This window comes from Macrobrachium rosenbergii, chromosome 14 (genome assembly GCF_040412425.1).
Source record: "Macrobrachium rosenbergii isolate ZJJX-2024 chromosome 14, ASM4041242v1, whole genome shotgun sequence".
Classification (NCBI taxonomy): Eukaryota; Metazoa; Arthropoda; class Malacostraca; order Decapoda; family Palaemonidae; genus Macrobrachium; species Macrobrachium rosenbergii.
In genome coordinates, this window is record NC_089754.1 from 47,012,271 (window position 1) to 47,027,270 (window position 15,000).

At 32.8% G+C, this 15,000-nt stretch overlaps 1 protein-coding gene across 5 annotated transcripts in view; it reads left to right on the forward strand.

The window, feature by feature from the left end:
- Positions 1-15,000, forward strand: part of LOC136846089 (uncharacterized) — a 192,934-nt gene that overhangs the window by 157,068 nt on the left and 20,866 nt on the right. The window lies entirely within an intron of this gene.

The following is a 15,000-nucleotide window of genomic DNA, read 5'->3' on the forward strand; positions in this document are numbered from 1 at the left end:
AGAGAGATTGGAAGACGTGGATAATCACGTGGATAATCTCCAAAGCCACCGCTGCATACGAGGCATGAATCTCTTGCCGTGCGATAGATTACCTTTGTACCCTAACTAGGGATATAAAAAGAATTCTCGTTTTTAATTTTCTGAAAAGAAAACTATTGTGCCGGCTTTGTCTATCCGTCCGCACTTTATTCCGTCCGCACTTTTTCTGTCCACCCTCAGACCTTAAAAACTCCAGAGGCTAGAGGGCTGCCAATTGGTATGTTGATCTTCCACCCTCCAATCTTCAAATATACCAAATTGCAGCCCACTAACCTCAGTAGTTTTTATTTTATTCAAGGTTAAAGTTAGCCACAATGGTGCTTGTGGCAACGATATAGGCCAGGCCACCACCGGGCCGTGGTTAGTTTCATGGGCCGTGTCTCATACAGCATTATACTGAGACCACCGAAAGATAGAATTATTTTCAGTGGCCTTGATTATACGCTGCAGCGGCTGTACAGAAAACTCGATTGCGCCGAAGAAACTTCGGCGCATTTTTTACTTGTTTAATTTTATATCCTCCTTTAGTAGTGGTACAAGTAGTCTATTCCCATTCGGGAGGAAAGGATTATCAAGAAAGAACTTCTTGCTAAGGTTCCACTGAATTAGAAATACGACCTTTTGGTCACTGTAGAGAAGTGACCTTAAACTTTATTTCTACCAGTTTACACCACACACATCCATCACTGTTATTGTCGGTGTTCATATGCCCATTGCCATTAAGACTTCATTTTCTTTGTATTTAATAAGCTTAAATTTATAATGCCAAAGTTTTGTTTCCCTGTGTACAAAGGTATCTCAAATGTAGCTTTTCTTTGTCACCGCTTGTCCTTGAAGGCCACTCAGATGGAGTGATACAAGGGGGAGTGGAATGACTCAGGGCTATAGGATGAGACTTGAATTTATTCAGGAATCCTGAATAGATTTAATGATTCATAGGAGTAATGTTATGTGGAAGAGCAAATAATGATGCACAGGAGAGTGAATGATACAATAAGTTAAGAGATGAGACAGAGAAAAATGAATGACACATATACGATGGAGAATGATCCATAGATAAATGAGAATGATACGTGAGGAAGGGAATGATACGATGGAAGAGGGATGATAAATGACACATGAAGGGAATGATACAAGGGAAGAGGAATGATAAATGAAATGATACATGAAGGGAATGATACAAGGGAAGAGGAATGATAAATGAAATGACCCAGGAGGAATGGAATGATACAAGGGAAAAGAAATTATACAAGGGAAAAGTAATGATAATTGAAATGATACTGGAGGAAAGGAATAATGCAAGAGAAGAAAAATGATGGATGAAAAGATACAGGAGAAAGGGAATGATACAGGTGAAGAGGAATGATAAATTTAATGATACAGGCGGAAGGGAATGATATATGAAATGATACCGGCGGAAGGGAATGATAGATAAAATGATACAGGAGGAAGGGAATAATATAAGGGAAGAGGAATGACAGGCAAAAGCATACAGGGGGAAGGGAATGACACAAGGGAAGAAGAATGATAAATGTAATGACACAGTGGGACTTGATGATAAATGAAATGAAACAAGAGGGAGGGAATGATGCAAGGGAAGAGGAATAACAAATGAAATGATACAAGGGAGGAAGATTGATAAATGAAATGGTACAGGAGGAAGGGAATGATACAAGGGAAGAAGAATGATAAATGTAATGATACAAGGGGACTTAATGATAGAGTAGGGAGGGAACGCTACAAGAAAAGAAGAATAATAGATGAAATGATCCAAGGGAGGAAGAACGAGAAATGAAATGATACAGAAGGAAGGGAACGATAAAAGGGAAGAGGAATAACAGACGAGTGAGGGACACGAGAATCGAAAGGAGGCCATAATTGAAGGGATTAAAAGTCGCGCGGAACGTGAAAGCCAGTAAATGGAAATCACTCGTGACGTCACAGCTAAGAGGATTAGTAGCCCGTGTGACGTCATGCGGCTCATTGCCAGTATACGCGAAATCATTTAGGAGTTAGTGGGACAAAGAGAGGCCTACAAATATATTGGTTATGATTCTGTGGAAAATTAATATGATATATAGGTTAATCCTTACATGTATAAATATCCACGTGTAGTGTTTGTGCATGTGGAGATGGAGGGAAAAAAAGGTTTTAAAAAGGTTTTTTTTTGCGGGAAATTAAGGATATGCAAATGAGACACCATAGAAGGGCAGCCAATCTGGTGGTGTACTAAGAGCAATATCCACAGTTCATGTGTGTGTGTGTATATATATATATATATATATATATATATATATATATATATATATATATATATATATATATATATATGTATATATATATATATATATATATATATATATATATATATATATATATATATATATATATATACATATATATAATATACATATATATGTATATATAGATATAAATGTACATATATATATATGTATATTTATGTATATATATACATACATATATATATATATACGCATATATTTATAATAACCACAGTGACCTTTAACTTCTCGGTATCCTGACATTTTTTGGATACGCCCATCACAACTCCTCCCTGGATTCAAGGCCCATAGCGTTGGGCGTGTCCACAAACCCGTCAGGAGATCGAAAGTTATGAGGACATTGTGCCTAACACAAGGACATATATTTCTGAAAAAAAAAGTGACCAGTAGGTTTTATAGATATTTCAAGGTCACAAATAAGTTCTGGAGAAATGATTTAGATGATGATCGCTGCTACAGTCGTAGAGAGTCCCCGATGCAGAAATGTTCACCACAACACTAGTAATTTTAAACACCTAAAGAAAGGCTCATCAACATCTCTTCAAAGCCGTACATATATATATATATATATATATATATATATATATATATATATATATATATATATATATATATATATATATATATATATATATATATATATATATACCATAGGTGAAAAATAAGAGGCGGGGTATAGCCGGTTTCGACTTTATTTCCAAGCCACTGTCGAAGGACTGATCGTTGGCTTGGGAATAATGTCGAAACCGGTGGGGACCTACATCCCGTTTCTTATTCTTCACCTGTGGTAATGTGTGATATATGAGTCACGTACAGAAGTGATTATAATCATATATATATATATATATATATATACATATATATGTGTGTGTGTGTATATATATATATATAGATTCGTCATCAGTGTAATTTAATTACTGTTAAAATTAATCAAGGAACAATAGATACACAGAAAGGTGAAATGTCAAACCTTCCACGTACGAACATGGCTTCTAATTTTAGTCAGATTGAGTTAGGTCAGGATGTATCTTCTGAATTGCCTTTGTCGTCTTTTGCGCCTAGCTTTATGCGGGAGTAGCTGTTAGAGATAAAAATAATTATTGTTATTCTTGAAGCTAATTAGATTAGGTGCGTAACAAACTGTTGTAGGTTAGAACTCACGTCACTTAGGTAAGTATTAAAGTATTATTAGAGCTAAATGCAAATTCACAGTTTTATCTGCAGTTATGGGGAGAATTTTTACTTTGAAAAAGTGAGTTATATATATGTGTGTGTGTGTGTGTGTAAATTTATGTCTATACTGTATACACACACACACACACACACACACACACACACACACATATATATATATATATATATATATATATATATATATATATATATATATATATATATATATATATATATATAAATATATATAAATATATATATATATATAAATATATATATATATAAAATATATATATTATATATATATATATAATATATATATAGGTATATATATAATATATATATTGTTAAAGGACTCATTCAAACTGGATGGTATCTAATGGAGTTTTTATTAGCAGTTACAAGCTAAATGCAAACAGTCCACATTATCAAGTATCCGTACAATGATTGTAATTGATTGATAATGTGGACTGTTTGTCCAAGAAAGCTTGTAAGTTTTGAATAAAAACTCCATTAGATACCATCCAGTTTGAATGAGGTCCTTTTTAGCAATTCTACTAATGCACAGAACAATTGTGTATGTGATAAAGTTAATATATATATATATATATATATATATATATATATATATATATATATATATATATATATATATATATATATATATATATATATATATATATATATATATATATATACTGTGTATATGTTGACACTCACGCACGTACTTCTCTGAAAAATAAGAAAACCTTTTCTCTCCCATTTATTTTTCATCCCTCCTTTCACAACCAATACGGACGAACGACCCAAAAATAGAGTTTAAACCAGGAAAAAGGAAGTGCAGAGCAAAATCGTGCGAGTATTCCCTCGTAAAAGCAAGTGTGGGAAGAGGGAGAAGCTGTGGGGGCCCTAAACAACTTCCGTTAAAATGCATAACAACGGGAAAGTTCAATTTTAAATGCCGAATTCCCCACAGGACATGAAAATAGGGGAATAACATACAGCTCTTTAAATTGTCAGGCGCTGTGACAATCTTCTTCGATTCGTAACGGTTATGCTTTTTTTTTTGTTTTAACGAATCTCTCTCTCTCTCTCTTTCTCTCTCTCTCTCTCTCTCTCTCTCTCTCTCTCTCTCTCTCTCTCTTCTTCTTCTTCTTCTTCTTCTTTTCCTCTTCTTCTTCTTCTTCTTCTTCTTGTTTTTAATTTTACTGTGACCCTTTAACAAGATATAAACATTTTGTTTCCTCTCGCCGACTATTTGTAGTACTCTTTATTTTCTATTTTCTACTTTCCATTTCTGAATATCCCGTCCCCTTATGACCGTTTATTCAAGATTTATTTAACGTTTCCTAAAACCCTAAGAGTTATTTTTACTCACGGTGACCTTCTATTTTTGTTGGGATCGGGAAGGTCTGTTAAATTTCCTGTATTGCTGGATGCATTTTTAATTAAACTTTGTGCTTTAATTTTGATACATTTTGTTTCTGTAATCTTCGATACAAATTTTATACTTTTTATTTTTTTCTATTTTTAACGTAACTGTTTTTAGATTTCATGTTATCAATCTTACTTTTCTAATTGTTTTTAAACTTATGGGTTTTAAATACTGTCATATCTGTTCAACTTTTATCGCTGTTAATTTGTATAATCATGTCTCTTTGGACAATATAACCAATCACGATATTCTTATCTGCTCTTTTGAATGTAGGGCCATGTTCCGTGTCTTATTTATTTTATCCCAGTCCTTGACTGACCCATTTTTAGTTTTCTGTAAAAGAAAACTATTGTGCCGGTTTTGTCTGTCCGTCCGCACTTTATTCTGTCCGCACTTTATTCTGTCCTCACTTTATTCTGTCCGCACTTTTTCTGTCCGCCCTCAGATCTTAAAACTTACTGGGGCTAGATGGCTGCAACTTGGTATGTTGATCATCCATCCTCCAATCATCAAGCAAACCAAATTGCAGCCCCCTAGCCTCAGTAGTTTTTCTTTTATTTAAGGTTAAAATCAGCCATAATGGTGCTTCTGGTAACGATATAGGATAGGTCACCACCCGCCCGTGGTTAAAGTTTCATGGGCCGCAGTTCTTACAGGCATTATACCGAGACCACTGAAAGATAGATCTACTTTCGGTGGCCTTGATTATACGATGTACAGAAAACTCGATTCCATTCCATTTGCTTGTTTGTTTTCTTCCCCACCTCTGTATTTTTGTCTCATATTGCCATCAAGTTTGTGTGTGTGTGTGTGTGTGTGTGTGTGTTGTGTTTGCTTGCTTATAGTCTCCACATATGACTCATAACCGCATGCATCAGATGACTAAAGTTTCCTGCAAGTTTTACCAGCGTGTATTATTTATAACTGCATTTTTTTCACAGGGCAGCGGCGTTAATCTTACGAATAACCCTTGCTTTTATGTATACCTGGGGCAGACATGAATAAATGAATACTCATGGCAGAGTTTTATATATATATATATATATATATATATATATATATATATATATATATATATATATATATATATACATATATATATATATATATATATATATATATATATATATATATATATATATGTATGTGTGTGTGTGTGTGTGTATTATACATTATATATATTACATACAGTATATATATGTATGGGTATATATTATTATTATAGATATATACTGTGTGTGTATCTGTGTATGTGTGCGCGCGCGCAAACGTTCTTGTTCATATATGTAGCATAACTTTTTATTCATTTTTCAATCTTACATGTCACTGCACAGTGGTGATAATTTTCTAAGCTTCGCACACCTCAGGAACACTGCTTGCTTTTCAAGTCTCTCTTATCGGCCTTCTTCTGGTCCATCAAGCGTACCTCTCTTTATTTCTCAGGTATATCTTACAGATTTATTGAAAGGCGTTCTTCTGTTGTGTAGCTATTTTTTCAATAGATATGTCTCTAATTGATTCTGCAATAACTTTACTTTTTTCATTGTGTTTTCTGAAGTACATGACCTAATTTTCAACTTCCTGACTGTGATTCTAAAGAAGACTGAACTGTGATTTTAAAGAAGGCTGAACTGTGATTTTAAAGAAGACTGAACCCAAAAGACATTTGGTATCTCATTACCTAACCCCCCCTCCCCCCGAGTAATAGGATACCTATAATCGTAAGGTACTCATGATTTTACAGACTTTCACGTTATATTACTTTATGAATGTATAAAGCATGATACGTATAAATGGATACATAGACATACATACACATATACATGATTTTATATATATATATATGTATATATACATACATATACTCGTATATACATACACACACACACACACACACACATATATATATATATATATATATATATATATATATATATATATATATATATATATATATATATATATATATATATATATATACACATATATATACATACACACGAAATCAAATGTACATGAATTCACACTCTATCATAAACAGACATTTCTAGCATTCCAGATCGATACGGAGAAGAACAAACCGTCGGTCTAGAGACAGACAGAATCATTTCCCATCCCTTTCTTCGCTTCGGTGAACACCGCCCAAACTTTGTTTCCATGTGACAGCCGCACTTCGCCCATTAATACGTTCAGATTCTTAAAAAAAAAAAAATAAATAAAAACTAGGACTCCTAATTCTGCCTTTGATGGCGGCGGTAGATGACGTCATCGCGCCGCGGGCTGTCACCGCGGTGTCATGACGATTTCGATGTCTGATTTTTCTTTACAATTTCCATATGTATTGTTTGCTGTCCGTCTTTGTTTGTCTTTTGATAGGTTCTTTTGATAATTTCGGATCTTGGCTTGATGGAAGCACTGGGGCTTTTCTTCCCATTTTGGGTTGCACCGTCTACAGAGGGTTGTACAGCCTACAGTGGGTTGTACTGGCTGCAGTGGGTTGTACTGCCTGCAGAGGGTTGTACTGCCTGCAGTGGGTTGTACTACCCGTAGTGGGTTGTACTACCCACAGTGGGTTATACTGCCCGCAGTGGGTTGTACTACCCACTGGGTTGAACTACCCACGGTGGGTTGTACTACCCAGTGGGTTGTACTGCCTACAGTGGGATGCACATTTTTATATATATATATATATATATATATATATATATATATATATATATATATATATATATATATATATATATATATATATATATATATATATATATATATGTGTGTGTGTGTGTGTGTGTGTTGTACCTCCAGTTTGCTTCTGTAATACGGCTTGTATCTTTTTCTGTAACAACTCTTCCAGTTACTCCCATCAGTAACTGTAAAACGTATTTAACTCCTGTCTAGCAGGTAAATCACATTTTTTAAAGAGGGAGGTGAATTGGGGAATGTCACCTTATCAATGTCGCCTTATCTTTATTCGATCTCGGCGATCCTCTGCGGATAAGACGCCAGCTCTGTTTACCCTGCGGCCGAGAGACACTGTTCCCGAGTTCACAAATATATGTTAGAGTCTAGGAAAGTAATTTAACGCAAGTTCAGGGAATTGGTAACAATTCTGTATGAGAGACCTGGTCATTCCTGAAACTAGTGTTTGAAGATTCATATTTTTTAGTTTTTTAGTTCATAACATTAATATTAGTAATAGCTGGTTGTACTGTAGTATCTGGCTTTCATTCTAAAAGATTGCTTAATTTTATGCTATTTGAATCCACAGTTTTATGAGATCTATGTATACCAGTGGTCCTTAACGTGGGGGCCGCCCCCCCCACCCAGGGGAGCGTCAGCAATTTCCAGGGCAGGCGCGAGCCCTAAGGAAAATTTAAAAATTCTCTAGATTATATTCATTATTCTCTTAAAAGACTGAGGAACTAATATTCAGAAGTTTGTGAAAAAATGCAAACGTATCGCCTTATAACGTTATGTTCCTATATTCTAATACTCTAGTTAGACTCGTTGGGCTTACCATGTTTTGTAATTATTTACCTCCCTCCCTATCCCTCGAAACCCCTTGTCTTTCTCTCTTTTTTTTATTTTAATTTAAATCTGGGCGGGAATTTTACTCATAGATGCAAGGGGGCCGTGGAGGGAAGGACCAACTCTTAGAGGGGCGTGGTAATAAAATTGTTTAAGAACCATTGACTGGTTTATACGGACGCCAAGACATCATATGTGGGCAAGTTGAAAAAAGTCTACGGTAATTGACATCCCTGTTTCATTATCCTATTCCCATTTAGATCTGTATTCGATACAAAATTATTACCGATTTCAAACTGAAACCAGTGCTTATATCCCTGTAGGAAAACATTTGAAGTATTTCTTCATGGGACTGGATTTATGAAATTTTAGAATATTTATTTATACATATTCAGATATCTGTAGGAGTCCTGAATCAGTTACGGTCAATAAAATAAGCCGTTTGAGACAAATGATTAAGGTGACAATTCTTATGAAACTTTAAAGGAGTATTACAGGATCCAATCCAAAACAATATATTCCTGGACTAATATTTCACTCTAATTTGTGTATCCTTTCAGCGAATAACTGTTTAGTTATACATTATCCTTTTACAGATTATGGCATTGTTTTTGCGACGTAATGTGAAATTGATTGGAGCGGAATTCTCCTGAGTGGGTTTTACTAGTGAATAATACAAATACCTAGCACTTCCGGACAATTATTTTTCACCCTCCTTAGAGACACCTATTAATCATCTACTGGTCATTACTCACCTGTGGAATTAACGAACTGGTAATAATGCGGTTTGGTGACTATCATTTCCTTCCGTGGCCGTGTTTATTAATTGTTTTCTCCATGTTTCATGCGTTGGATCTATCGTTGCAATTTTGCGCTTATTCCCTTTGTATTACTTCTCTTTGTCTACCGTGTTTTCATCGTGACTGGCATAGACAGAATGATTATGTTTGGCTCCCTTCCCCTCCATTGTACCGTTATTTAAAAAAAATCAGTTATTCGGATTTTCTTACATGTGGGAACAAATTAAGCGATGAAATTTGGGCCAAAGTTAATAGACCCTTTTTATGGAATCCTCTAATGTACTGGGACCGGTGAGAACGAGTCCTTTATAAGTGATTCAGCTACATTGAAATTTTGTAGGAGTTATTGGATGTAAATCTACATTATGTCTTGAAAACAATGTAAAGTAAATTATATATAAGCTTTAAAACTAAAATGTGATAGTTATGGAATATGTAGGATATAATTTTCTTGTGTACTGGAAACAGTTTAAACAAATCCTTTTATAGGTGACAGTCCATAGAATGTATATTATGTTTGTATATATATATGTGTATATATATATATATATATATATATATATATATATATATATATATATATATATATATATATATATATATATATATATATATATATATATATATATATATATATATATATATATATATATATATATATATATATATATATATATATATATATATATATATATATATATATATATATATATATATATGTATATATATATATATATATATATATATATATATATATATATATATATATATATAGATAGAGAGAGAGAGAGAGAGAGAGAGAGAGAGAGAGAGAGAGATGAAATTATATAGAGGATGTAAAAAAATTCTTAATATTATAAATACGAAATCAAAAAAATATTCTGGCGAAATATTTATTTTCTGACGAACTATTCGACACCTGAAGGGCGTCGATAGACTCCTCCATCGATAACTCATTAGGAGGACGGCAACAAGTGGCATTATCCGTTTTATGTCTGGAAAGGGGGTAGGAGAGATCCGCGGCATATTTATCAAAGGATATTGGCACTTATGCTGGGGAATATTTAAGGGCATTATTGCCTATACCCTCTCTGTCGTTTCACCTCCCTTTGTGCCAAGGCCTCTGTTTCTCTTTGTTGGTGTCGAGATAATGAAGGTAGTCAATAATTCTGCTTTTTTTCGAGAAAGTGACGCGCTACGTGAGTTCTCGTTTTTATTTTTTTTTAATGAAGGCTACATCATTTTTTTCTTCTTTTCATTTTGTCAAGGAGAGTTTTTTTTCCATTACGAAGGTCTTCGTTTGGAATTCCTTTTGACTCTGTGGGTAGGTGATTATCATGGGTTGTTGGAAAGCCAATTCTGTTACGATTCAAGAAACAATACTAAAATATCGATTCAAGAAACAATGCCAAAATATTGCATTACTTTTGGAGAAATTAACTTTATGAGAATCCTTACTTTTTAGAGTTCTTACTGAAATTTTTTGCCCCGTCTTCTTTCAGAACTTGTTAAATCTCTCTCTCTCTCTCTCTCTCTCTCTCTCTCTCTCTCTCTCTCTCTCTCTCTCTCTCTCTCTCTCTCTCTCTCTCTCTCTCTAGTAGCTCACCTACCACATCTTTACATGTTGCCTCTCTCGTCAGACCTGTAATGAATTAGCAAGTTTCATTAAAGAACGATTTTATTTGTTCTTTTTGCTTGATATTTATTTACTATCCAGGAGCGTTTACATGTTCCTAGGCTGCTTCTCTTCTCGAGATATGGGACCTTTTCACACTAAATATAATCCTTTGTCGAGAAACCAGATAAATCAATTTGGAAACATTTCGACATTCGACTGCAATACGGAATTGCGCTTATGTGTTAAACCTAAATAATTTTTATATTTAAATACTTATTTATAATATACATATGTATAGCCTATATAAGTATAAATACACATACATTCATATATATATATATATATATATATATATATATATATATATATATATATATATATATATATGTGTGTGTGTGTGTGTGTGTGTGTGTGTGTGTACAGTATATATTTTTGCCTGAATTTAGTTCATGGACTTTAATTAAGAGTAAAATACTTGTTTTTAAAAACTTCAAAATGTTTGAAAGTAATTTTTTCCATTTTAAATCTCAAAGTTGCTCTAAATTTATACTGTCAATATATTTTGTCTTCCTTAATCATTGATTGCTTTGCAATATATCTTAGTGATTGATCCATAAACGCATGATATCATGACAGATAAGTATGTGCTGTCTTAAGAAATTGCAATTTACTTGAATTTATGGGCTTCATGTATCAGTACTGAGATATTGACCAACAAAACCTACAGGTTTACATTTGATGTTTTTACTAAGTTCAGACGGTTTAGTTCATCGTAAAAAAATAGATTCAAATATCTGAAATCGCGATTCAAGTTAATTTTACTCCAAGGTTAAAATGTAGTAAATCAATAACTTTACCGAACATTCAAGGTTTCTTTGATTTTACTTGAACTTAACACACACACACACACACACACACACACACACACACACACACACACACACACATATATATATATATATATATATATATATATATATATATATATATATATATATATATATATATATATATATATATATATATATATATATATATATATATATATATATATATATATTCCAGTCTCCTGCTTCAGAAGTAAGAACTAACGCATTGAATAAAAATGAAAAATGATTGTCCGGTGAATTCTTCGTGAAAGTCCAGCGGTCAATTCCAGGTGATTCGATAATCGCATGTTGTCCTGTCACGCTATAATCGTGAACCCACATTTCCTTCGAAAAAGGTTTTCTGTTTCATTTCTTCCTTAATTTTGTTTTAGATCCAGAAGAATCTTCAGGCTTCGAAATTTGCCTTCAAGGAAACCTTAGGCTAAATTTATCATATAAATTTACCCTCAATATTCTGTCCTTATATTTATTGCATACATATATATTTATTCCATATATATTCCTATTAGAAAAAGTATTATACACTTGGTTAATTTGGTATATGTGATTTTATTATGTTTAGGTCTGTTTGAGTATGCAATATCATTTTACAGGAGACTGTATTTTCCTTTTCATAAATGCAAGCTAAGGGACATCCCGACCGAACCTTATATTTTATTAATTGTGAATGAAAGTAAAGGATATCAGTCTAAAGTGGAAATGTCATATGGGATTTCATAAAAAAATATCACTGTCTTCCTCCTCACGTTCAATAGTATCGATTGAAACTGAATAATCGATGGTGGACATATCTAGATTACAGGTGAAAGGTTTGTAAGAATGTGCAAATTTTATTCATGGCTGAAAAATACTATGAAATCAAGTGCCACTTCGCTGAATGGTAACGCAAAGTAAGAACATTTGTAAAAACCCCTTGCGAATAAATATCGTGCAGGACAGTATAGTGATCCCCGTAGCGGGGTAGTGCAGTCAGTGCACCTCAAGTGGTGCACTGTAGGCATGGCTTAAAGGGTCTTTGCAGCGTCCCTTTGGTCCCTAGCTGCAACCTCTTTAATTCCTTTTTCTGTACCTCCGTCCATATTCTCTGTCTTCCATCTGACTTTCCACCCTCTCTGCGAGGTTTTCCTCCCGTTACACCTTTCAAACCTACGTCCACTCAGTTTCCTTTTCAGCGCTGAATGACCTCAAGGGTCCCAGTGCTTGGCCATTGTCCTAAATTCTGTAGTGATGAATAATGAATGGATTTTATTTGACAACATCCAAAGACATGCCAAAGAGAAAACCTTTCTTTACTTTATTTGTTTTTCAATTGGATCTGGTCTTCGGATACCGATGTCTTTAATCGAGTTATTACCAAAAATAGCAGTGATATTGACATCTAGGGTTACATTAGACTAAATGAACATTGGAAGTTTCTTGTAGAAATCCAGACATTGTACTTAAGAAATCTATGCAGATTACTTTAGTCAGAGATCAATAGCAAAAACAAAAATAGTCATAGTAATCATATCATCGAACTAAATTATTGAAATTAGATTAAGTAAGTATCGGAAGTTAATTTTAGAAACCTGAACATTATGATTTAAAGAAAAGTGCGATTTTCGTGTCTGACTTTCATTATCAAGGTGATTTGAGACACCAGCTTTCGCCTGACCTTGTTCGTTCGGTTGTCATATACTCTATTTTCGAGACCTTTTTAATTTTCTTTATTTTTAGTAGCTCTCCGTGACTATTATTTTATTCTGTTTTTGCTCTTTTAATAACGGTTGTCATTTTCGTATCTTTAGCATTTATTTGATCTGGTTCACGATTCATTTTTTTAAAATGAAAGAATGATAATTTCATGGCTCTTTTCCCAATAGAGTCATTAGCTTCCACCGTAGTTGATCGCTCGTGTTTTTCTTTCCATTTTTGTATTTCTGATACTTACTGTACACCTTTCTTTTTTTTTTAATTCCTGTCTTTTCATTCTGTTTAGTTGTATATCTCCTAGGATTTATCTTATTTTTAAAGATTTTACATTTAGTATATATATATATATATATATATATATATATATATATATATATATATATATATATATATATATATATATATATATATATATCTGATATATTCGCTATCGTTTGAAAATGTACACTTTTTTTTTTAGGTTCAATTTCTAAAATTTATTAATTGATATGCGCAATTTTTGGGGGGATCTAATTCATATATTTTCGAAACGTTGCTTGGTATGGTTTGTTATCTTATTTTTAGCTTAAATTTTTATGCTACTAAGACTTTCATTAATTAATTTGCGATCTTATTTGCAGATTAAACTTTTATGCTGCTAAGGCGTCTGTTGATTTATTTTGTAATTTACTTTTAGATACAGTTTCTGTACTTCCAAAACGTCTATCAGTAAATCGACTATCTTCTGTTTAGATTATAACATTGTGAACTATTAATTTGGTTTGTTGGTTTTAAATTCAATTCCTGTTCTCTTATTTTGACATTTATGTCATTCCTTCTGGAGATTTCTTAATTATTGGGGTATTATATTTTTTCATTCACTTTACACTTTTTTATTTATTTAATTTGTTATCTGGTTTAGCCTTCTATATTTTCTTTTAAAATATCTTTCTTGATTATAAGTTTTTTTTTATTAAAATTACAGATGTTCTCACTAAAATCCATCGAATGTGTACCCTAAAATTACAGATATTCTCATTAAAATACATTGAATGTGTACCCAAATTCAACATATAATAATTTGAAAGAGGCTTTTAAAATACCCTTCTTTTTACCTTGCAAAAATTCCTTCTCACATAAATTTTTAGTCACAGCTAAATATAAATCATGATAGTTTTCATAACAACCTGTACTTTTTTATTTGATATATCCCAAGAGGTTTGCCAAGTTCATTTTTCATATCTGCTTTTTAATTCAATCTTATAAATATAAATCATGATAGTTTTCATAACAACCTGTACTTTTTTATTTGATATATCCCAAGAGGTTTGCCAAGTTCATTTTTCATATCTGCTTTTTAATTCAATCTTATAAGTTCTACTATTTTTTCTTTTACGGTACTGGAATAATATCTTCTTTAAAAACTTAGTTTATTTACTAAACAGCTTTTTTCATATGCATAAGTCACTTTTTGGTTCCTCGTAAAAACAATTGCATAGTTATACATGAGCAGAATTCCAATACTATATATTTCCAAGATACA